The 26,578-nt window shown below is 39.8% G+C and overlaps 1 protein-coding gene across 9 annotated transcripts in view; it reads left to right on the top strand.

Annotated features, from left to right (window-relative positions):
* Positions 1-26,578, top strand: part of INPP4B (inositol polyphosphate-4-phosphatase type II B) — a 366,270-nt gene that overhangs the window by 224,696 nt on the left and 114,996 nt on the right. The gene's annotated exons all lie outside the window — the stretch shown is intronic.

Genomic DNA, 26,578 nt, shown 5'->3' with positions numbered 1-26,578 from the left:
TTTTTAAAAAAAATACATTTAAAGTGCAATGGCACAGCAGAGGCAACGTTCATTTTATTCTGGTTCTTGATAAATTGCGGGGAATTTATTAAGACTGGTGTCTTAATCCCCCCCTCCGCTGCCAAAATGAATATGATCCAGATTATACTAGTTTATATCGGGTCAAACTTGGATTTCAGATGTATAATATGGCAAGGGGTTCACACATGGCAGAAATCATACAATACTGCCAGAAATGGGGTTTTTACTTGCCTCATCTGGCATAAAAATGTCGGACAGGGCATAGAAAATCTCACCATATACTGTATTTACTTCAGAGAAAAGTCATCTTAAAAAGGTGATCCAGTATGGCATGTTGTCAAAAAGTCTAATATACAAGTGATTTGCCTCACACTGATAGACATGAATGTGTATGTTTATGCTGTTTTTATAGCAGTAGGTAGACTCATATTACTGTAAACTAATGGAATATTAAGGACAAATGTACTTATGATGCACCCATGAAATGCCTCATGATGACTGTAGGATGCTAATGAACCTTAATGACTCCATGCTCGGCCAATATGAGTGCTATTGGGAATTAGTGGGGATAGGGGAGGGGAGTAAGATGTTTTAAGGGACTCCAGCTTTTACACTACTCAGGTAGGGTATGGATTTTTTTTTAACATTCCTTATTGACCATTTACCTATTAAATATATTTATAAAAAATCACCTTTAAAGATATATGCAAATGAGCGAAGAAGTGTCACTTTTTGTCTGAAATGAGCCTATGTTATAAGCTGAAAAGGATGTTATATGCTTTTAGGTAGGACATGGATCTGCAGCTCATTTCCAACATGTTTTTTAACTGTTACATTTCAAGTAAATCACCTGTGCATATAAGCCATAATCTGTGACCTGATAATAAAAATTCCCATAGGTTGCTTTGGAGAGTTAATAAACAATTGAAAAACATAATTTTTTTTTTTTATCCAAGGGATGGGGGTTGTCTAGCTGTAAAAATAACTACACAATTGTGTGATAAGAACGTTGTTACATACATATAAAGTAGTCTTAGCAACAGCACTAAAATCACAACCTGCTAAGGAGCCTTTATTTCTGATCTCATTCAGTTTCAAGTTGTGATGGAAATTCAGTCTATATCTGTATCCTATGCAATGAAGTGCTTTACATTCTCCCCATGTAAACTGCAAGGGACAAATAAGGACAAGACATGTCTCCAGGAGCTGGACGCCTGAGTGAATAATACCCAATTTGAACTGCTTACTCTTGTCTGTGTCTGGACATTTGGGGTTCAGTCTGGGTCATCTTCATTTCATGTTCTGCACTGTAACGGAACAAAAACTAACCACTATTCTTCATTCTATTCAGTATCTCAAAAGGATGATAACACTTTGCTCTTGGTACATGTTATTCTAGAAGCAGAGACCAAGGGTGTAAATAGACGGACCAAGCAAATCAGTGCTACAATCTGTAAAAGGCTTTGACAATGTTAGATCTGTTATTCTGTGAAAGTCTTAATGGAGTCAGATACTTGAGAAAAAGTAGTTCCCCTGGAAGAGAAATTTGAGCAGGATGCAACTTACTAATATATAACCTTTCCTGTATGCGCTTCATTAAGATTTTGTGGAAAACCGAGACCATGGGGGTCATTTACTAAGGGCCCGATTCGCGGTTTCCCGATGTGTTACCCGAATATTTCCGATTTGCGCCGATTGTACCTGAATTGCCCCGGGATTTTGGCGCACGCGATCGTATTGTGGCGCGCCGGCATGCACGCGACGGAAATCGGGGGGCGTGGCCGAACGAAAACCCGACGGGTTCGAAAAAAACTGCCGCATTTAAAAAAGGAAATTGTGTCGCGGAGCTTGCCCTCACCTTCATCCACAATAGGATCGTGAACTTCAGTGCATTTCAGGGAACTTCAGCGCAGCAGCGCCACCTGGTGGACGTCGGAGGAACTACCTTGATGAATCCCGTCCTGACCCGAATCCAGCGCAGAGAACGCGCCGATGGATCGCGAACGGACCGTGTAAGTAAATCTGCCCCCATGTTCTATGTGAGAAGCACTTATTCTAGAACATTCTGACCTCTCATTGGAAGCCCAAAAATTCATCTTCAGAGGCAGTAAAGAAAGCCATTTTGATCTCTGCTACATCTATATGTATCAATGAAAGCTCCCAGGCACAGTATGATTTTGTATACCCTTTTTTTTTTTTTAAAGGGGGTTGTCCAGGAACAGGAACTTTTCATGTATGACTGGTGGAGCTTTAAATATAAATAGCATATACTTGCATCTCTCCCTGCTCCCATTCTCCAATGACGACAGAGGTCATCCCCAGCTGTTGTAAATATTCAGAGGCTGGCGACAATGTGCATCGACAGCAGTGCTCCTGTTACTGTGCGAGTTTCAGTGCAGTAGCAGGAGTTCGGCTATAGACCATATACAAACAGAAGCTGGCAGTGAGGGCTCTACCCTGAAAGGACGGGAGCAGGGAGCAAGGTAAGTATAAATTCTCTTTTATTTTTAAAGCCCCCTTGCTTATATAAAAAAAGTTCCTATTTCCAAACAACACCTTTATATTAAGAGCCGTTTATTTAACCCTATGCTCACATCTGCACTTGAGGATTTATTACGTTTCATTGTGGAATCTTATGTTACGGAAGAATAAACTCCTGTACTTTAAATACCACTGTCTGCAGTTCATAGTGATAAAAGCTGATGATGGGTGTAAAAAGTAACACCAGTTTCCCTATAGAAGATGTTTTTTTATATAAAAAATACTACACATAAAAGATATCACTTTGTCCATAACCACCTGACCAAACATTGTTTATTCATAAAAAGTAAGAATGGTGCAATATTTTCCAGTTTTTAGTTCATCCTCCAGCAAAAAGGCGGAAAACTAAAAAGTAATCAAAAAATCATATGTAGGGAAATGAACCAATATAATCAGTAACTTGTTCCACAAGTCCTGGAAGGAATTGACATTTACCCAAGTGTATTAGATTTTTTTCCAAAAAGTTTGTGATCCCCAAGCTTAAAGAGGCTACACAGCCCAACCTACACACACCAGCAACAAAGGTGTATAGACACTAACTGCAGCAAGCATGGTGTAAAGATGGTGTATAGACAGCAGCTGCACAAAGCAAGGTGTACAGGCACATGGAAGTAACTGCTGCAGAACTGAACAGCGTGTCTGTTGATCCACTTAATGATCAATGTCACTGTCACCCCAACAATACCCCTGTTCCTCCCCTAACAGGTTCAATATTCTATCCTGCCAGAGATAACACAGTAACAGTCGTTTAAAGGAAACCGACCACTTCAGATCAGGTGAGCTGGTGCCGGTGCTTATCTTTGTTATATTTTTAAACTGTTTTAAAGCATTTAATCACTTTATTAATGTTTATATCGGAAGTAGCTTCCCCGCATCGAGGTCCGCACTCGGCGCACCATGCGTGCGACCGTGTGTGCGCCTGAATAGGAAGTGGTCGAGCGCATGGTGCGCCGCCCTATCCGAAGCGGTAGGTTTCCTTTAAAGTGCCTGTGATAACCTGTGACATTGGGGAAGCTGCTAATTGGCCATCGGCACGTTCTGACGTGTGATACAGTCTTATGGGGCTTTTCATTTCCACATTCAATCATGTATAAGTTCAGAAAATACTTTGTTTTTGCACACATTATATATTAATGTTTTCCTAAAGTCCAGTCTTCGCTCATCTCTAGTGGGGATCAATTAGAAAAGCTGAAAAAGCCGTATTATGGATCATGGTTAATGACCGTCTTCTAAACTTTTGCACAAAATATAATATCAGATTCCGAATTCTGATTTTGTCCAAAAGATGAAGGATCACATTCCTGTTTTTCACCCTGCACAAACTTAAAGCAAAATGCAATTATTCACTCTAAGTATTTTGTTATGATGGGTCAGAAAAGCCGCTGCCACTTTGATATGATCCCCTATGGTAAGATAGCAGTAAAGTTGCAGCCGAGAAGTGCTTTCAAGATTCCAGGAGCAGGAAGAAAATTCATTGCCGCACTCATGAAATCATCTTTGCTCATTAAACCAGCCTTCTCCTTTTTTCCTCAGTTTGATTGAAAACTGCTAAAAAGAAAACTTTTGATGGGCTGCAGACATGAAATATTTCTGTAGCTCCCATTTTCCCCAATATCGTACGTTTGTACATTTCCAATTTGCCAGTCCAATTTTCTATCAATTTGAAAGTCAAATCATTGTCAGTTTTTTTAGTCTAATTAGTTAAATAAGTTCTAAATCCGTGTTTCTTTTATTTGTAGATTTTTCAGTTGAGTTAATTTGTCGTTTGAAATAGATGTCAGATCAGGATAAGATATTCTTCTATAAAGTAGAACATCACAGGCTGGCGGAGAATAAAATAAGATTCTGTCTTCTTTTCAACCAAAGCAGAGCCAATTAGTGTAAGTTATATGGTCTGATATCAAAGGGTCTCTCTTCTCTTATATTAGCCCAGTCTGATCTCCATATGTAAGGGCACATTAGAAAATTTTAGGCCATGCTTATAACCATTTGTAAAGTCACCATAAAGTAGTCTACAAATGACAATTATTTACATTGGATTCAATAGAATTTACTCTGTTGGTGAAAAGCTAATTCTCAGTCTATTTTATTGCAAAACTTCCCATATCAATCTGTGATTTGACTGACTGACTCCCTCTGGGAGTGACGCATGGCAACGGTGCCACCTCACCGCACATGGCGACATGTAAAGCCATGAAAAGGCTTGAAACGCGTCACCCATATGCTCTTACTTGTATGAAAAAGATTTTAATAATTGAAGAATAAAGCTTGAGAACTTTTATCACAGTGCTGGATGACCCCTAGTTATTTTTTGGATTATCAGTGGATACTCTGGAGTCCAGCCAGCAATCATCCGTTCTTACTGGCGGCATTTATTTACCACATGGGCATGTTGGCTAGACTTGGAGGAGGGGGAAAGCTGCAATGTGTTTTAAATCTTGCTGGATAACCACTGTCACTGTGCCAGCCAGACCAGCACCTATCCTTACACCACTGTCATTGTGCAAGCCAGGCCAGTAGCTAGGCTAACACCACTGTCACTGTGCCAGCCAGGCCAGCAGCTAGGCTAACACCACTGTTACTGTGGCAGCCAGGCCAGCGGCTAGGCTAACACCACTGCCACTGTGCCAGCCAGGCCAGCAGCTAGGCTAACACCACTGTCAATGTGCCCGTCAGGCAAGCAGCTAGGCTAACACCACTGTCACTGTGCCAGCTTGGTCAGCTGCTAGGCTAACACCACTGTCACTGTGCCAGCCAGACCAGCGGCTAGGCTAACACCACTGTCACTGTGCCAGCCAGGCAAGCATCTAGGCTAACACCACTGCCACTGTGCCAGCCAACCTGGCTAACACCACTCCCACTGTGCCAGCTAGGCAAGCATCTAGGCTAACACCACTTCCACTGTGACAGCCAGCCTAGCTAACACCACTGTCACTGTGCCAGCCAGCCTAGCTAACACCACTCCCACTGTGCCAGCCAGGCAAGCATCTAGGTTAACACCACTGCCACTGTGCCAGCCAGCCTGGCTAACACCACTCCCACTGTGCCAGCCAGATCAGCTGCTAGGCTAACACCACTGCCACTGTACCAGCCAAGTCAGCAGCTAGGCTAACACAACTGCCACTGTGCCAGCCAGGAGAGTAACTAGCCTAACACCACTGCCACTGTGCCAGCCAGCCCGGCCATTTTTGTGTTACCTACGTGTAAAAGTTTTTCCTTTGCACATGTGAGAGATGATTGACCTTCGGTATGTTCTCCTTCTTATCATAAATGTTTGGTTCTGGAGCCATTCTCTGTACATTCTGTAGATAAGCATGTCTGAGGAACAAGGCCTGGGAAGACAGTGCATAATTTGTTAACCTTTTCAGAGAATGTGCTGGCAAATTCATTATGGCCAATAGCATAACATCATCTTATCTCCTTTTCCATGCCCATCTATGCTGATTTTTCTGTGTGTGATATTATGCAGCTGAGAATAATAAACTGAGAGAAGATTTTCTACATACACTAGAGACTGATGTGTCTAGGTTTGTTCTCATCCTGGTACCAGGGAGCCATTTTTGGCCATAAAAGAGTTAATTTGAAAGTCACCTTTACAACATGAAGTAAGGGCGGTTAAGCCCTAGATAATAATCTCTAACAGCCAGCCAGGCCAGTAACTAGCCTAACACCACTGTCACGGTACCTGCAAGCCAGGCTAACACCACTACCACTGTTCCAGCCAGGCCAGCAACTAGACTTGCACCACTGTCACTGTACCAGCCACCCAGGCCAGCAGCTAGGCTAACATTTAAGTAGGAAACAATTTTGAATATTAATGATAATTTAGAATAGAGTAATGTGTACCACTGTCTAAGCTAGATTCAGATTTTGCACCCAGGCACCTCCACCTACCTTAATCTGGCCCTGAGTATATTTAAATGACCCTTTGGAAACTCCTTAGTTTCTCCATTACAGTAATTACTAATGAAATGTGGTTTAATGTTCATCTGAGTCAACATAATAAATAAGCAGACTAAAACTAATTGTACTGTTCGTTAGCTCGTTAGCAAAAGGAATGTTAATTAGGGGAGAAATTTAGAAGTTTGGCTTTTACATTTGCTTGGCAATTCAATAAAGGCATACTTAGCATTTTTCTGAGAAATATGTAGCTTTTTGTTGATAATTTTTGTTGAGAAAAACAGCAGAGGATCAGTAGTTATACTTATTCATGAATGTAGCAAAGGCTACCTGTTAAAGTAAGTATAATTATAAAGAATTGGGGACTGAATAAAACAGTGTCACTTATGATCATATGGGTAAAGTAACACAGTCCCCTACAAGCAATCGAGAAGATAGATAGGACATTCTACCATGTTTTATTCCATACGGAAGGCTGAGAAAGTGATGTCAAGTCTGGGGTCTCCTCCATCATAAAGCACTGACTTATTTTATTTTTGCTTTTATTATTTCTGTTTTTTTAAGATGATGCAAGGATGCATGTCAAATCTATCTGTTACTCTTGTTTTTCATGTGTTTCCTACATACTATCAGAGCTTGTTAAGGGAAATGAGATGTGATCTACTATAAAATCTCCAACACCGCATTAAGATCCATAATATAATCCCACGCACTACACTATTAAAAATAATTGGTGTCTTTTTTGTGATGCTGTCTTTGTTTACTAAAGCAATAAACCTTGAAAGATCCATGTTTTATTTTCTTTCTTTTTAAAAAAATTTTTTGTCCAGCATGTGGCATCAATCTTTAAATGGTCTTGCTCCTTTCCACACTAAAATTTTGAAAAAAAAAAAATCTATTTAGAAATAAATATTGTAGTTGGTTTTCAAATAAACTATTAAAAAATATAACAATTGGTTCCATAAAAATGTGAAATAAAGAAAAAGAGATTTTTTACTTATTTTTGGAGTATTGGATGTACTTCTCAAGCTCTTGATCTAGTGCTGATTGTGCAATCAACAGACTTGAGTGCAGAGGCCTGACTTCTATACATAATTTTTCCCATGATTAGCTCAGCTTTCTTACTCTTCACACATTTCTTGGCAATGTCATATCCAATCAACAACTTTTCTAGCCTAGCATTCTTAATAGGAATTGTTACAAAAATCTATACATCTTCATAAATAGCTCTAATTATTACCAAATATAGGGGGATACTAATATTATGAATAGCACAATAGCAAATCAAAGCGGACATGGATAAACATTTATATTGTCTGTGTTAAAAAATAGACTTTTTGGCAGAATATTGCTCTTTACAAAGTGTCAGCAGAACTTTCAAACTTGGGATTTAAAAGGCATACTCCCACCAGAAAAAGGAGTTTTTCAATCATTAAAATAACTGATTTACCATGAAATATATTTTTCCAGTTTTTGTAAAACAATTTGTTGCAACTATGAAAAAATGTTGTTTTATAACGAGAACAAATGTGTTTACTGATATTATTGATTGATAGTCTCTAGATATTTTCTGTTTTTGAGGAAATTTCCCCAGAAATAGTAATATAAGTATAACTTAGAGCTTCATTGTCCTATCACAAGTTCTTAATTGACGAGTGTAGTAAAGATTAGAAAGAAATGTATAGAAGCTCTAAGAACATAAATGTTGTGGGTGAGCATTCCTGTGCCTGGTTAACTAAATCTGGATGCCTAAATCCATGTCTTATAAGAATTTCTCATATTTGGCCTCTCAAATATGTGTTAAAAGTAGTGGACCTGTGAAAAGTCTATAGTAGTTCGGCAATAAGCTGAGCACAGTGTTCGGCCATCTTCGTCATGCTTATTGAGAATAGATGAGTGTCAGAGATATCTATTGTTCAACTATTTCCAACACTACTTTAGGCATTAAGTGGAGCTGCAGGACATATGCTCAGCCTTCCACTCCATCAATCAGGAGGAAGGGAACCCCTTTAAATAAATTTTCACCAGCAAGTTGTCACCCTAGGTTTTTTAACTGCTTAATTACCATTGTATTGGCTTTTTACTATGGCCAGTGGCGTAATGTTCATGGTCTCAGTGGTACGACCGTGACCGGGCCCACTGTCAGCAGAGGCCCACATCTGCTATATGCTGATATTGGAGCAAAGCACATTTTGTTATTTTGAATTGTGACAGCCGCGGGCTCCCCTGTTCTGTATCTAGTCCATGTGCTGGACAATAGAGGCTCGCAGCTGTCACAATTCAAAATAACAACTTCTGTGCAGGGGTATTACCGATGGCTACTGTGGGGAGTAATACTTAAGGTTACCATGGGGGTCAATTAAAATAATGTCTGTGACCTGGCTACTGTGGGGGCATTGTGACTTTGCTACTATGGGGGGCACTGACTGCGTGCTGCTGTGACTTTATTGGCTATTATGCCCATGTGACTATATTTGCTACTGTGGGACCACTGTGACTATATTGCTATTGTGAGAGCAAGGGGTTAAATCTAAACCGCCTGCTACTAGTTACAGTACAATTCTCTGCACGCTTTATGGTGTAATATTTTAGCTATGGATACATATCTGCTGAGAAGTTTATTTTTATAACTTTCAATATATAAGCTGGATTTCCTCAGTGAGAACCATAACAGGTCTGCCGGATGCTCTGAACTGGAAACCGCTGTGTCAAGAGGGGACCAATGTGTTATAACCCAGGGCAATAGAAATAACTGTGATAATGTAAATCTACAGTTGCCTTCTCCAAGGCGAAATAAAGCAGACAAAAAATTGTAACATTGATGCTACATGAGTAGGGTGACAATGTAAAGCTAATGTACAATTCTAAAGCTTGAAACGTCAGTCACATCCAACTATATATTTTTCTAGTAAAATGCTAACTAGTTTTATTCCTTCTGACAGACAGCTATCTCATATTAAGTGAATCCGACACTTATCTATACCTTGTATAAGATACTCTTCTTTGTTGTAGATATGAGCTAATTTGCATAACTGTTTCCCATGGAGCATTCCTATTAGTTTGTCTTACTAAATCAGCTGAATATATCATGATTGATGAGAACCAGTTGTCTTTTGGCTTAGAGTTTATAAAAATATCAAATTATTTCCAAATGCATGATATGTTTTATTTCCAGATTTCATGTAGTCATATGGAGTAGAGGTGAGAGCAGGGGCATTGCTAGGGTGGTAAAAGATCCGGGGCACGGGCCCAAATGCATGTGTATCGCACTTTCAGTAATAGTCCCTCCTGTACACAACCCTCAATAACAACGTTACTTCTGGCATATAGAGTACAGCTACAGTTACCACAGGAGAAATCCCTACTTGTGCCTGCAGTGTTGCATCGCCACATCTTATGTTCCTCATTGTCCCTACATCTTGGTTCCCTGACAGTGTTATCCTGCTGCCCCTAACAATCTCCCCCCAAATACTAAAATACACATTTCTCTTGCATTTAAACAAAACCAGTTGCTTGTTACGATCACATGTGTACTACTGGAAACGCAAATAAGATCAAACTGAGGCTTGTCCTAGTGCCACATGTGAACACTCTCCAAGAAATGTGCCCCACACATCCCCAGTAATGTGCCCCACACAGTTACCCCCAGTAATGTCCCCTACACAGTTACCCCCAGTAATGTTCCCCACGCATTCCCCCAGTAAGTATTATGCCCACACAGCCCCCCAGTAAGTAATAGGTCCACACAGTCCCCCAGTAAGTAATCTGCCCACACAGCCCCCCAGTAAGTAATGTGCTCACACAGCGCCCCAGTAAGTAATCTGCCCACACAGCCCCCAGTAAGTAATCTGCCCACACAGCCCCCCAGTAAGTAATGTGCTCACACAGTGCCCCAGTAAGTAATGTGCCCACACAGCCCCCAGTAAATAATGTTCCCACACAGCCCCCCCCAGTAAATAATGTGCCCACACTGCCCCCCACCAGTAAGTAATGTGCCACACAGCCCCCCAGTAAGTAATGTGCCCACACAGCCCCCCCAGTAAGCACAGCCCCTCAGTAAGTAATGTGCCCACACAGTCCCCCCAGTAAGTAATGTGCCCACACAGCCCCCCAGTAAGTAATGTGCCCACACAGCCCCCCAGTAAGTAATGTGCCCACACAGCCCCCCCAGTAAGCACAGCCCCTCAGTAAGTAATGTGCCCACACAGTCCCCCCAGTAAGTAATGTGCCCACACAGCCCCCCATGTTCTTCCCCTTCCCTATCATGTCTCCCCCCTCACCTCACTGATGCAGGTCTGTGCACTGCTTTCCCCAGCAGGTCATGTGATCATGACATCATCACAGGTTCTTCAGCCTCCGGGAGTCTTATTCTCCCAGAGGCTAGGTTCTTGCAGGGGAAAGCAGTGCCTGCACTCGCTCTCATCACAATCTGTGTCCTGAGGACACAGATTGTGATGAGAGAGGGAAGGAATCTCCCGGGCAGCCAGATGTCCTGGAGATTCGGGGCTCTGGCCAAAAGATCCAGGGCACTAGCGACCTAGCGACGCCCCTGGATGAGAGGATCCAACCTTTAAGTCCAGGTGCTTCCTGAATGACCTGGACATATTGCCCCCCTGACCAATCATGGCTAAGACCAGTAGCTAGGGCCTTTAGTTTGCTAGATTGGTTGCACAGCCGTCCAATTCAGAAATTTTTTCGGGTCGCATAGGATGCACCCGAACCCCAAACACAAACTGAGCATTGAAATAGACTTCAGTACGCCCTGTGTTGTGCATGTTGAATACAGGTGGTCTAGGAAAATGGGAAAGATGGGTGCATCTTGTCAGGGGGAATTTTACCCATAACACAACACATGCAATTGTTTGAGTTTCTGGAAATCTGAGGGGCCGCACACAGCGATTGCATGCCGAGATTTCACCTGTATCGGTTGTTAAATATAGCTAAATGGAGGGATAATTGTGTTGGAGGGCCCCAAAAACATGACTTTGCCTGGGTCCCCAGAAAATGGCAACTGAGATCGTGGCATAGGATTTTGTGTGTGGATCATGCTGTGTATGGCTCATTTATTATCCAGTCATTGCCCTACCACTGTTCGGCACATATGTTATGTTTATTTAAAACCTGTCATTTCACAACAGGGTAGAACGTCCTGCAGAACCTGACTTCGCTGATAAGTTTTTAAGTAATAATCGGCATACTTTATCACAGTGTCCAGCAATGTGGACATACTGATTCAGTGCCAAGTAGCAGATGGCACCGATGAAGGGTACACATCAAAGATGGGAGAGAGCAGGTGAATCTGAAGCCTTTTGGGCACATTCACATTAGCATGGAATCTTCAGCTTTACTGGGTTATGTGTTTTTGTTTTTTTTTTAATTTTTATTTACATCTCTCAACACTTGAAATAATATGACAAAATTGGGCTATAAATCCCATCCTGCGTCTTGTAATTAATTTTCTTTGCCATCTTGATAATGGAAAGCCACAGGAATGAATTCACATTATTGATGTATTGCATCTATTTTATAGTAAGTGAATGACTCGGAAGGGGGATGCTCTGTAGTTCATAGCTGGAATCTTGCTTAGATGTTATCCGGAGAAGTAATGTTTTAATTCCGTAAATCCATTAGTTGATATCACAGGGAACGGCTGCAGATATTGCGCTTTATACTAAAATCGAAGCTGTTATTTTGATATAAACAGACAGATCCCACGGCAAACATAATTAACATTGGCCTCCTCACCATTTTGTCTCTGTGCTGGTAGAGCTTACACAGGCAGAACTTGTGTTATTGCATTGGGATTTGCATTGCTTTATGCCGAGTAGTGAAATGACAGTGCTGCCCTTAGCAAACTTACAGAGGCAAGGTGTTTCTTTTGATTTGTGGAAGCTACACAAGCTCAGTAACTGACAGAGGAAGGCAAAGACAGAGATGTGAAGACCAACGCATCACAGCCAGATCTCCCAGGTGCTCAGCACTGGCCGAAAACAGGTTTTTGATCTCGGGTGGACTGGTATTGAATGAGCCAATGGTGATTTTTACAGCTGAATCCCAAACTTTTGACTAAAATGCACATGAAAACTATTTACAGCTGTAAATTTGTACTATGTCTCCCAACGTTAAAGGGGTTGTCCACTTCCAGCAAATAATTGATATTGTTTGTGTAATGAAAAGTTATACAATTTTGCTGTATATTCTTTTTGTAACAAATCCTGACAGTTTTCTAGATCTATGTTGCTGCCATTCTATAGAAAGCTTTTATGTTTATGTGCACTGGATAGAAATCAGTCCATGGTCACGTTATGGACCCGCAGGTGCAAGAGCCGTTATTATCACACAGCTCTGGTTACCCTATGTGATATAACAGTTCGTGCACCTGTGTGTCCATCACATGACCATGGTCAGATTTCTGTCTACTGGAAGTAAACCTAGAAGCTTCCTACAGATTCACAGCAAGCAGAAATCTAGAAAATCTGGAAAATTGTACAACTTTTCTTTCAACAAACAATATCAATTATTTGTTGAAAGTGGACAACCCCTTTTACATAATATTAAAAGTCACAATTGTTCCCTATGGGAAAGAGGCGCTTTTTGAGCTCCCGTACCCGGTGGGGGGGGGGGGGGGCAGAGCCCAAACGGATATGCATTTTTGTGGAAACACATGTGATACTAGGTTCTGGTTACTGAGCGCATGCATTTCTATAGAAGGCCGTGGCACTCCCCCTTGCGCTTTGATTCCTTTTGGAAGCACTTAACCGCACCCTTAAAGAAAAACTTTCACTAGATTTTCAAATTAAAACCTAATGACCGGATCCTGTAGAAATGTGCATAGTGATACCAAATCTTCTTTTTATCTTTAAAATCCATTGCTTCTGTATCCTTATAAATAGAGTTTGAAAAATTTCCTGGCTCTTTGCAAGAACAGACACCCAAGTCATATGGAGGATTCCTCTATTTTTTCTTAGAAATTAATAGATGCAGGCTATTAATAGATGCAGGCGCTGTGACTGGTAATCTTATATTTGTCATCAATGGCCTCAACTTTTAAAATTATGCAAATGAGCCAAATGTTCTTCTGTGGGGGGGGGGAAGGGGAGGGGTAGGTATTATAGCCACTCTGTGCTGTTGTTATGCTGTGCAGAAGCATGTCTCTTCTGCTCCCTCCACACTTCTGCCTCTTTCTACCTTCTGTTAAGTGAAGTGAAGAATGGAAAATGAAGACTACAAGTCATGGAATGACATAAAACAGTATTACTCCTCAAAATTAGTTTACGTGTCCCATGGTAAAATATTGAATAAGAAGCTCTTATTGCTTTTATTCTTTTCGTGCTTTTATTTTATTTTTTTTTATTTTTTTTGTTTCTGTGCTTTTATTTTGTACCATGAATATCCATTACCATTCTGAACAATGACCCTTTTCTACTCATTTTTTACATTATGTTTGGTGACCTCAGTCCTTTTAATCCTCACTTGCAGTTTATATCTAACATAGGTTTTTTAATGCCTTAAACATTCTGTTACATAATTGCGTTTTGACCTAAATTGAAGACTCAGTAAGTATTAGAACTGTGTCAGTAGGTGCCATCTTGTTTTTTTTTAATGTTCATATTTATGCTATTTATGAATCCTGGTTACAAACTGGCAGTAAGGTGATCTTCCCCTGTCAGTCATGCTCCACACTGTACGATGTCAGAAAGAAACAAACCTTTCCTTTGATCTAGTACACAAATAAGTTAAAGCATATTTGTACTAAGTTGTTCTACATCTCTTGAAGAGCTGTGCCTCAGGGTACTTTATTAAAGAGGTAATATTGTTATACTTACAAACTGCATGAGTTATCATATTCTAAAGCTGTGTAAAAATAACATACTTTTCAGTAGGAAGATTATCTCAAACAGAAGAAGCTTTTATTCCTGCATAAATTGGTATTCTAGCCTTACCGCTAAACTGCCTTAGTACTGTGTATGATCAAAGAGGCAAACCGACATTGATGAAGTTCCATCTCACATCCAGATATGTCATTTTTATTAAAATTTCAGTTTTTATAAATTTTTGTTTAATTTTTACATGGAATTTGACATGGTGCCTTTGCTGTGTTATTGCAGTCAGTGCTGCCACCGTCATACAATGTGGGCACATAGCACTATGACAAGACCACTTCGTACACCTAGTTGCCAGTTCATAAATTTCTTGGCAGAATAAGAATAGCAAAACATAAAGTTGTTCCGGAATGATGTTCCAAAATTATCTGTTTTCTTGGCCGGACATGTCCAGACATGTGTATCACAAATGTTGCCGTTTATCTGAAAGCCATATAATTTAGTGATTTTGGAGTATTGTAAATTAGAAATGACATTCTTTAAACAAGCAGGTGATAACTTAAAGGAGTGGGCCAAATTTGGAACATATAGAACAGAGACTAGAAAACTAAAAATCCAAATTGCCATTGACCGAGAAAAATATCAATTATCCACTTGTATTGGATTAGTTTGGACCTGAGTAACTATAGGACTTAGCTGTGCAACCTCCAAATTGTATTTCTCTGGGATAATTGGTCAAAGCAGGCTAAAATAAAAGTGCCAACTTCCTGACCCTAGTATTATGTTAAAGGCAGGAAACTGGCCTTCATCGGGTACTACTGATGGTGAACTACTAAACCCTATTTGTAGAAGACCTGTAATTATTGCACCATTACTTGATTGTAGGGTATGTAAAGTCTTTGCCAAAGCTTCTAGGAATGTTTTATTCACTCTGTAATGTGACCTTTTCAGGATCCCTTTTTTCTTCTTTAGAGCAACATACTGTATGAAGTTTTCGTAAACTAGGTAAGAAGACAAGTGTATGAAATCCACCTTAGTTTCTGCCTTCATTTCTCAGCTGTCATACATAATTAAATAGTAAGGTTATGCAAATATGCTCTCTGCTTTTTATATGAGGCTTGTGATGGCCATGGGATCTAATTAGCAGATTTCAGATTTGCATAGTCCAAAATGTATTAATAATCAAAATGATATGCAGAAAGCCAAATATATATTGAAGTTTTCAGTTGTTTCAGCAAGAAAATGAAGCCATCTAATCACATTCTCATATACTGATAAGCTTGGAACTTGGAGAGTAAAGGAAAATGTCTGTGCACCGTTTCCTTGGAGTATGTGTTAAGTCATCAGTAGGCCATTTAATATTACAACACAGGCCTGGAGGTGTGTTTATCAAGTAGACTATATTATTACTGAACTTTATGCCAGTCATTTAGTATTCTGTCCTTAAGAGTCCTCACCAAGTATACTTCGCTGGGAATGCATGACCCGAATAGTGTATTTAACCCCATATATTCAAAATTTTAGGAAGATGTAAGCAATTCTGTGTATTTGTCAATGTTTACTAGTGAATTTAATACTATCTTCTACCAACTTCTCACATCCACCACTACCATAGGCTTTTTAAGTTACAAGATTTTCGGAATTCTGGCATGTCTACTGATATCACCAAAAGTTTACACATGTCCCTTTAAAAGCAACAGGAAAAATGTCTTATAATAATGTTAAATACATCATGGAAATTACTTTATGATGACCTTTCACAAACCCCAACTCTTTGCTTCCATTAACGCCTCAATGACCCAGTCCTTTCCTATTTTTGCATTGCGTTTTTTTACTGGCCACTATCTAAAAGCTGTAAAGTTTTTTTATCCATGGGACAAAATGGACTTCCTAGTTTCAGTATTTGATATTCCCTGACATGTAACGGGCAGCTGAAAAATTCCAATACAATTGCTAAAGATGTTTGCTTTACGGCATTTTCTTAAGGGTTACATGTTTAGAGCCTTCACTGAGTGGCACAAATTACACATCCCCTTTATACTTTAGGTCAGTATAATCATGGAGGTACCAATTTTATACAGCTTTTTCATAAAAATTACCATATCACCATATTCTGAACCTATTCGGACTGAAAACAGAGCAGTGCTCGGACATAAGCAAGCAGATGATAGACGACATGAAACTCTTTTACAATCAGTTCTCAGAAGGACACCAGGGCAAAGCAAGCACTGGAACAAGAGCTTGCAGAACCGAACAGGCGTCAAGTAAACCAAAAGGTGTGGCACCAATAGTGAGCACAGGGGAGGTACTAGATGTACTGAGGGCCCTAAAGTTATCAAAACTAGCGGACCAGATGAAATATATCCACGCCTAATCAAAACTTGTGCCATGGAGCTGTATAATGTGCTGACGGATCTCTTCAATGTTAGCTTGAGTCAGGCTCAGGTACCAGTAGCCTGGTGAACCTTGTGCATCGACAAAACCAGGAAACCAACTAGCCTAAACAACTACAGGCCACTTGCTTGGATATCAAATACAATGAAGTCATTTGAAAGAGTTCTGATTAAGCATATAAAAGGAGAGGTCAAGGAGTGTCTGGACCCGCTCCAGTTCGCCGACAATGACAGGATAGGCTTGGACTATGTGCTGCTGTTTCTGCTGCACAGGACATACTCTCACCTAGAGCGCATGGGAACATCAGTCAGAATTATGTACTTTGATTTTTCCAGTCCCTATAATACAATAGAACCTGGTGGCCTGAGAGAAAAAATGAGGGAACTGTAAATGGACACCACCCAAAAAAACTGGACCTATGACTACCTGAACGGAGCACAGTGTGTCCAAACAGGGAACATCCATTCCAATACAGTCATCAGCAACAGTGGAGCACCACAAGGGACCGTGCTGTCCCCCTTTCTCTTCACCCTCTACGCTTCGGACTACCTGCAAAAATTTTTGAATGACTCACTTATTGTCTGTTGCATTAACGAGGGCAACAATGAGGAGTACAGAAATGCCATCGGCGACTTTGTTAAGTGGAGTGAAAGCAACAATCTAGTGATCAATGTTGAAAAAACAAAGGAGATGGCCATTGACCTAAAGAGGAACAAAACGGCTGCAGTACCAATTAGGATCAACGGCTGAGAAATAGATCAGGTCAACACCTACAAGCACATGGGGGTGCACATTCATTACAGGCTTGAATGGAGGACCAATATCAACTGGGTATGCGGAAAGGTGATGACCAGGAAGGTGAGGTCATTCCAAATCTCCACCCTAATATTTAAAATATTTTACGAAACCACGATGGCGAGCATATTGTTCTACGCAGTAGTTTGTTGGGTGGAGTCTTAAACAGTAGAAAAAAAGAACCGGTTCATCAAGGTTATCCGTAGAGCCTAAAGCACTATTGGGGAGACGCTGCATCTGCTGTGGGAAGTCTGGCAAAGCAGCTGCCTTGGGAAATTTGACACACTACTGCAACAACGGAGAGGCATAAGTCATCGCTACTGCCAAGTGTGTTTCCGTACCGCAAGGTTCCACAATTCCTTCAACCCAAAGGAAATAGAACTAAAGTGGCTAAAGCGAAGGACTAAGTCATACCCTCATTCCCCCTCACTGCCAAACCCTCTCGCCACCCCCACCCCCCCAAAAAAATTAAGGTAGTACACTCACCGGCCACTTTATTAGGTACACCATGCTAGTAACGGGTTGGACCCCCTTTTGCCTTCAGAACTGCCTCAATTCTTCGTGGCATAGATTCAACAAGGTGCTGGAAGCATTCCTCAGAGATTTTGGTCCATATTGACATGATGGCATCACACAGTTGCCGCAGATTTGTCGGCTGCACATCCATGATGCGAATCTCCCGTTCTACCACATCCCAAAGATGCTCTATTGGATTGAGAACTGGTGACTGTGGAGACCATTTGAGTACAGTGAACTCATTGTCATGTTCAAGAAACCAGTCTGAGATGATTCCAGCTTTATGACATGGCGCATTATCCTGCTGAAAGTAGCCATCAGATGTTGGGTACATTGTGGTCATAAAGGGATGGACATGGTCAGCAACAATACTCAGGTAGGCTGTGGCATTGCAACGATGCTCAATTGGTACCAAGGGGTCCAAAGAGTGCCAAAAAAATATTCCCCACACCATGACACCACCATGACACTGCAGGAGATTGTCTTGACCATGTCTACATGCCTAAATGCACTGAGTTGTCGCCATGTGATTGGCTGATTAGAAATTAAGTGTTAACGAGCAGTTGGACAGGTGTACCTAATAAAGTGGCCGGTGAGTGTAATTGTAATGTTATTTGTGTTGTTTGTTATGTGAAATACTGTTTATACCTTGCTTGGAGTAATAAAGCACAAAACAATTTCCCAACAGGATTAATAAAGTTTTATTCGATTCGATAACTTTTTCTTACTGTTATGTACAGTGCTATGTAACCTGACATTTTTTTGTGAGACCAGCTGATGTCTTTTGATCCAAAGTGGCAATTTGGACATTTGAATATTTTTTCTGTCCATCGATAATTTTTTATATCTTGATAGATTTTGGGATACGGGAATACCCAACTTGTCTATTATTATGTTTGCTTATTCACTTATATAACCATTCTAGGTTTTATTTTTTTTTTATTCTATTCATTTTTTGTAATATTTTTGGCTTTGAGTGCCTGACTGCAATACTACTACAATGCAGTATATTGGCAATATAGTAGATCTGTATTACTGTATACCCTGCCTCAGGCAGTAGACCCTACCACAGGGAGCTGCTGCACTGTACATGCCTAAAGCATCTTGTAGCTGCAACCATATGGTTAGATGGTCAGTTAGATGCAGCACAGTAATTGGGGAGGGTTTTTTTTAGTTTAGAGGGAAATATTTTTAAGTGCTGTATAAAATTTAGAATATATAACAATCATTTGTAAAGGCACACGCCATAGAGAAATGTATAAGACTGCGTGAAAAGAGCACAATAAGGTGGTTTCCTCTATTATGAGTGATCCTGGAGATCTTTACCACTTTTAGTATCAAATATGCTTATGAGGCTCTCTGTTTGGTCCTGAGATGCTTGTTGACGCCCATGGGGGGCAGGTTCAATTGGGGACTGCTGAAAAAACTAGATAAAATCTAAATATGTTCAGCTCTCTACTAACACCACAAGAAATCGCTATTTGCAGTTTTTCCATTAGATATTTTTAGATTCAATAAAGATTTTATTAAAACAAATTATGAACATTGGATATAAGTACTGTAATCATCATGAGAAGCATACATTGCATGGATATTGCAAAAAAAGAGCAACAGTAAATCTAATCACACATAGCACTGGTGCAAAAGGAATATATGAGAAAAACAAGATAAAGTGGTTACCGCCATATATAACAAGATGTAGTCCTTTATCCCGCCTTCCTTTGAAGTATGTACAAACCCATACAGGACAACGAACACATACCTAAACTTAATAGAACCAATACAAAGACATCATACACCAACACATACAGCCATACCGACACACAAGATAACATTTACAAACTGGGGAGGACACATTATATATTTTTAAAGGTGCAAAATTTCTAATGTATTTCATGGATAAATATCAGACACAGGATTTTTCACCAACACATATCTCATCTTAGCATCTACATAGAAAATGAAAATGTTTCAATCAATGTCTAAATCGGGATAATAGGCTCACTACAATACATTTAGAAGGCATATATTAAGGTATGGCTTATAATACTTATTGAACTATTATAATGAGGATGTAGGTGCCCCATAGTCTATGCCTTCATTGCTAACAACAGATTTTCCATAATTTCTGTTGCTGTTTCTGTAACTATATATCACAGGTGTAATTTGAAGGAGGGGAAAGCAACTCGGGCAAGTCTTTGTGCGGGCTGTCAGGAGAGAAGGGGCTAAACAAGATCCATATACTGTAAATAGTCATTAAAATCTGTGTAGTCAACTATGCGTAGAAAGCTGATTTTGTGGAAGAATGATCTCACTTGAGATGTAAGTACTGTGACTTCATCTTCCCATTGATTAGAAGGCTTGTTAGTAGACTCCGCTAATTTACTGTTCTCATTTCATCTACATTATGTTTATGCTATCAATCAATTAAAATATTTTGTTCCAGAGAGAGGAACAGAAGCTCTGAGTAATGAACAGCTGAGAAACATCACACAACAACACATGTCTCCTCCATCTTTGCTGTTGTAACGGTGTGGGCATCACATAGAGTGTTAAACCAAAGCAAGGATTTATGCGGTGAGGTCGGGACTTGAAAGTGAGCATTGTTCTCACACTAGAAATATTGACTTCATTGCTTTGCTGTCAAGTAATTCAGATTAGAATAACTAAGCTTTATAAACAAACCATTAGTCTATTAGTTGAAGCTGAGCAGGAGGGAAAGTTTTTGTAGATTTGGGACTTGTACATACAGTGATTTGTTTGCTTATTGGATACTGTACAGATTGTTTATAGCTCTATGTGGATGCACAACTCCTAGGGCAGTGATGGTGAACCTTTTAGGGACCAAGTGCCAAAACTACAACCCATACCCACCTGTTTATTACAAAGTGCAACCATGGCAATTTATTCCATTACTTATTGCTTATTGTTGTGACTTTGTATTGTATCAGTGTTCTGAGGATACCAATACAGTAGATAGAGGAGGACCAATTCTTCCTGTTCCCCAAAACAGGAAGAATTTTTGTTATCCAAGAGAATGAGCAACAATGATAATTCTGATCTGTCCACACCTTCCCACTCCTCCTGTAGTCCCAGGCAGCGCTGTTGCTTTATAATAACATTGAACATGACAGGTCCTGGGCTGTCTGGGAGTGCAAGTAGACACCTTGAGTCCTCTTTGGTGATGGCCTGGGTGCCCAGAGAGAGGGCTCTGAGCACCAACTCTGGCACCTGTGCCATAGGTTCGCCACCACTGTCCTAGGAGTTTCTTCTTCATTATAGCCAGGTTACAGACGCGTTTTACGAGAAAAAGGCCAAGCTGATTGGTTATGGTCTGACTGCTGCGACCGCCACTGATCACAAGAGTAGCACCCCCAGCAATCCAGAGAATGGGAACAGGATGAGCATGCATGTGTGTTGGTAATTGTCAGGCACAACTCTCAGATATCCCTGGGACTACATTTACTGTCTATAGGAGTATGGGAAAAAGCCGAGTATAGTTCTTGAACATTTCAACACAACCATGAAATAGAATGGATCAACAGGACACATGCTTCTGCTTTAAGAATGGTGGTGTCTCCACCCATATTTATGTAATATTATATTTGTATATGTCCACTATGATTTGTAAAGTGGAATTTGATAGCACTATAAAAATAAAGAGTGACGTAAGAATTATGAATTCATTACTGAAGTCTGCATTGTTTTAATAAGATAGATAGATAATTTTTTTTGGTAAAAATTAGATGGAAAAATTGTACTTCTTGGTGGTTTCATAAAATGATTTCAGTTAAATTCAGTTGTTGCCAAGTACCTTTTTTCTTTAGTAAATTGACATTTTATCTTTCTCCCAGCCAGTGATCCAGAGTTTGGTAGCTGAGTAAATAATTTATATTTCATTTAAAAGTCTCTTGCAGAACTATTATTTCTCCCCTCTGCTCAGTTTGGTGTGTGATAAACAAAGCGCAGTCATCTTAGATCTACTAAATGTAGCATACCGGTTTATCTGCACAAGCAAATGTTCGGAATCGCTTAATATTCATTAGACTCTGCCCTGGATAGAATTAAATCTACCAAGCGTGACAGGTGCCACAATATGGTTTACATCTCGAGAAAGAACTTTTTTTGTGGGGAAGTTTACCTTTGCTAAACTCATAATAAAGAATTTTTTGAGGTAAGGCCAAGTTGTTTCCTCTCCAGCTATATGAGCACAGCAGGGCTTCCAAGATAAGTGCTGAGCGCTGAAAATTAGTTCCTCAATGCGACACAAATAAATATCGAAGACAACGCATACAGTTTAAGAATACATTTTCTCCTTTCTTTAAAATCTCGCCTCTTTATTTTTTTTCTCATCTTTATTATTGTGCACAAACACTTTCTTTCAATCTGACCCAACAGGACATTAATCTTACATTCCACTGTTTACGTGCTTGAAATTCACGGCGTGTGTGTTGTTTTGATAGCGGCACTGCACCAGTGGTACTTTACATTCACAGCGTCTGACACAGCTAATGATGGCTGTTCCCCAGACATTTATGGAGCTGTTTGTTGATTTGTGTGCTGGTGGCATTCAGAAGTAAAAGATTAATTTTTTCCAGCGTGGGTCCACAATCCCATATAATTTATGTTCCTGTTTGAAGAGCGATATCTCAATATTAAAGTTTAGGAGATGGTCTAATTGATCAGTGTCGTCAAATACTGGATTGTTGCTGCAGTATTCATGACAATTTCAGGAAATTCGACATACATTACACTATGTGCACCTGCAAGTACTGTCTTCTATCACCATGGCCAACGGATAACTGTTGTGTGCTATTGAGTTTTAATTATAGCTTTAACTTTCACAGAATTTATCTTTTTAAACTGAATTAAATGTTACAACTGATACACATAGGGGACGTTAAAGACTGCCATGGGCCTCTAGGCTGTATGGAAGTTGTGGGTCCCTACAAGTTTTTTTTTTTTTTTTTAATGCTTTAACATTTACTGACTGTGGTACCAAAACCAAGCATATTGGGGAAGAAGAAAGGGTTCCTTCTTTTTGCTTGCAATTTGTCAGTTTAGGTACCTCTATGGTATCTTCGAAGGTCTTCGAAGGTCTTAGAAGGTCAAGAACTATTATGCATCTATAAAGATTGAAGGACTGTAGAACACTCTTTCTTTTTATGTCTAGAGAATATATCAAACTTGGTGATTGGTTTGACTGGCCATAGGCCCCCTTGAAGCCTTGGATCCCAAGCTGCTGCACAAACTGCCCTTAATATAATCCACTACTGGATACAGAAGGCTTATATATTGTAGCTCTTACCAGTAAGGACCACAATCCTTTTGTTTCGTCTGATGACCATTTTATTACCCTGTATGCTCTTGTTATATTTTGGGGCTAGATAAACACTGATTCATGATTTTATTTTTATTATGGTACACTTTTTTCTTTCAAAGGATGCCTGATCAAGACATTGTCACAGAATGTTGATTATTCCTTTTTTTAAAAAAAATAAGCCACCAGATGTCTATTAACAGTAATAGACCAATGTGATGCATTAAACCCATAAAAAGAGAATTTTCCTAGAACTAGTAAAACTATTGGCTATTCATTTTATCTACTTCTGTGGATGCTGTTCTATATGCACAAACATTTACTATTAGTCTGTCAAACTGTTATTGTTTCCTTCCTTTTATGGAACTTTGTGTTCCGAGTTACTATAGTGATTAGTTATTTTTGGGCTGTCAGTGTAGATAACATGAATAAAACATACAGTACAAATGCGCACAAATCTAATGAAGCAGGTTTTGCATATTCATATATTAAAGTCAGCTCAGTTTCCAGAAAATTTTCTTAACAGGACAAACTTCAAAAAGTGTTCCCTTCATTAAAATATATTAAATGCCTCTCAAAATGTTTATAACATACTTAGTGCCCCCACAATAACAGACAGCGCTTCATCATATGTATGCACTGTTATAGATGTACAGATGTACTCTATTTCATTGGTCACCACTGGTCTCTACTTTTTAGTTAATTTGGACCCAACAGGAAATCGCCCAAACAAAACAAGTACTTTTATCTATAGTAGAGCTTATTGGGATTTATTTCCTAAGGGTCGCGGATTGCACTTTCGTCCGACTGTTTTCGGGATTTGCAAGGCTTTGACAGGTATTTAACAGGCGTTTGCGCTGGGATTGTATTGCACAAATTGGAGGGCATGCTGTTGGACAATCTGACTGATTCGGACTGAGCATGGGATTTAACTTTCATATTGTGTCACAAGACAATGCACCTACATGCACCAGGAAGAAGGGGAATTCTGTTGGACCTGAGCAGGGAAGCGACACATGCAGGATATCAGGGGCACGATCTTAGTGAATCGTGGCTCTGTGCATTATCGTCGGACAATGCACTGTGAACTCCGCGACCGGGTAAGTAAATGTGCCCCATTGTGCCCCTACTCTGGGCATGGCCCTCTCCCAATAGCCTTTCAAACAGAATCTGAGAAATGGAATGAAATATTAAAAGTGAACTTTTACTGTGTTCTGATGAAAAACATGACATAATCAGGGATCATCCACATGATTATGCAATAAAAGTGCCTTGGATTTCATTCAACAACAACATGAAATTACCACTCGTCAACTGCTGGTTGGTGGGGTCAGTTACTCAGCTCACTCAGTGAGTGGCTAAATCATTACTTCCTGTTTGACAACCAGGATCAGGAAGTAGAGACCTGTGAGAACATGGAAGGCTTCAGGATCAAATCAACTGGGATTAAATTATGATCTCACAATTTTTTTTTTTTTTTTTAAGGGCCCCGAATTTCAGGATCACCTGGGGCATCTGGATAAGACTGGTGGAAACCTAAAAGTTCAGTAGTGTGTCTACTGAGACCAGAACGAGGCTGACACACAGCCAAGCGGTGGATACCGCTTCTATCTTCCAGGCTTAGGATCGCTATACAGTACAATCCGCATCTGAGGAAGGTCTTTTTGACCGAAACGTCATGTATATGTATTAAAGTAGATTGGTACAAGAATAAAAGCATTTATTTTCAAAATTGGATTGAGTGCCATCTTCCATATCCTTACTTGTATACGGGTTTGGGACCCTATTTTGGCACCATCAAATACTGAAACAGGAGTGCAGTGGAATTTCTACAAGTACAGTAGTGTGTCTAAACCTGACTCACTGGTCCTACCCATATTACTAATCGCCTGCATTTTAAAGGTCTTAGACATACTTGGAACATATACACTTGTAACTACTATATTTAATGGGAAGAATTTTACCAAAGGATCATTTTTTTTTTTTTGCAAGACTGCATTATGCTACCCTAAAAGTTCAAGCAGTCTCTCAACCAGCCATTACCACACGGTATTTTTGCCAAGAGCATGATTTATCAGATGCCATAGATATATTAAGCTATACTCTGCTAGAAGCTATGTACCTCAACACATACAATATCCAATAGAGTCTGAATGGCAGCACACAGATCTTTTTAAAAGTGTGGGAAAATGTATGAGAACACAATGGGGATCTTCATTACAATAGACAGTCAAGCTAAGTACATAAAACAGCTATGACGTGAAAGGATGTTTCTGTGACACCTCCACTCTTTCTTTGCACTTATTTATATGCATAAATGTTTGACATGCATATTGTTGATACATAGCAAATCCAATTCATTGGCCATTAATGTATTTTGTATTCCCTGTATAATGTATTAATTCTTCCGTTCTTATGGGCTATGGGCTTTTAATTTACTTGCTTTTCTAAAAGCAGCAAATGCTAAATATTTCCTCGCTATTTCCTAGAAACAGAGATTGCGGATAAATCTTGGAACCCAGAATTTTTCCGCTGTATTGAAGTATAAGCTCTATGTAGAGTACTGAATTAAAGCCCCTGCTCTGCATGCAATCAGCTCAGTGGTGACCTTCAGCAGGCGACTTGGACACAAATAGAATGAATAAAATAGCTGCAGCTCATGATGTAACACACCTGATTTTATGTCTGTGTTCAGGAAGATATGAAGGTGATAGCAATAGATTCCACTATGTATAATGTATAGTACAGTCCCCGGGTTACGTACAGGATAGGTTCTGTAGATTTGTTCTTAAGTTGAATTTGTATGTAAATCAGAACTCTATATTTTATAATTGTAATCTCAGTCAAAATTATTTTGGTCTTTGACAATTGGATTTTAAAGATGTTGGATTGTCTTAAGAACCAATATTAACAATAAGGCTTAATTGCAGATACATTGATAACTATTATAACTAGAGCAGTTTATTGTAGCCTAAGTCTAAAGAACAGTAAATTGCCAACATCCAGAGGTCCGTTTGTAACTAGAGGTCATCTGTAAGTTGGGTGTTCTTAAGGGTACATTTACACAATGTATTCCCGCCATACCGTAGTAAGGCGGACATACATCGGCCCCGAGGAGAGGAGCAGTGGATGAGCGCTGCTCACCCCCACCCCTTTCCATAGGAATACACACCGTACGGCACCCTATTCTGTCAAAAGATAGTACCTGTCCTATCTTTCTACGGGCTACGGAAATCTGACCATGATCACACAGGTGCATGGCTGGTTA

This window comes from Engystomops pustulosus, chromosome 1, assembly GCF_040894005.1.
Source record: "Engystomops pustulosus chromosome 1, aEngPut4.maternal, whole genome shotgun sequence".
In the NCBI taxonomy this organism is placed as follows: domain Eukaryota; kingdom Metazoa; phylum Chordata; class Amphibia; order Anura; family Leptodactylidae; genus Engystomops; species Engystomops pustulosus.
The sequence above is the reverse complement of the archived record's forward strand: the minus strand, read 5'-3'. Positions and strand labels throughout refer to the sequence as shown.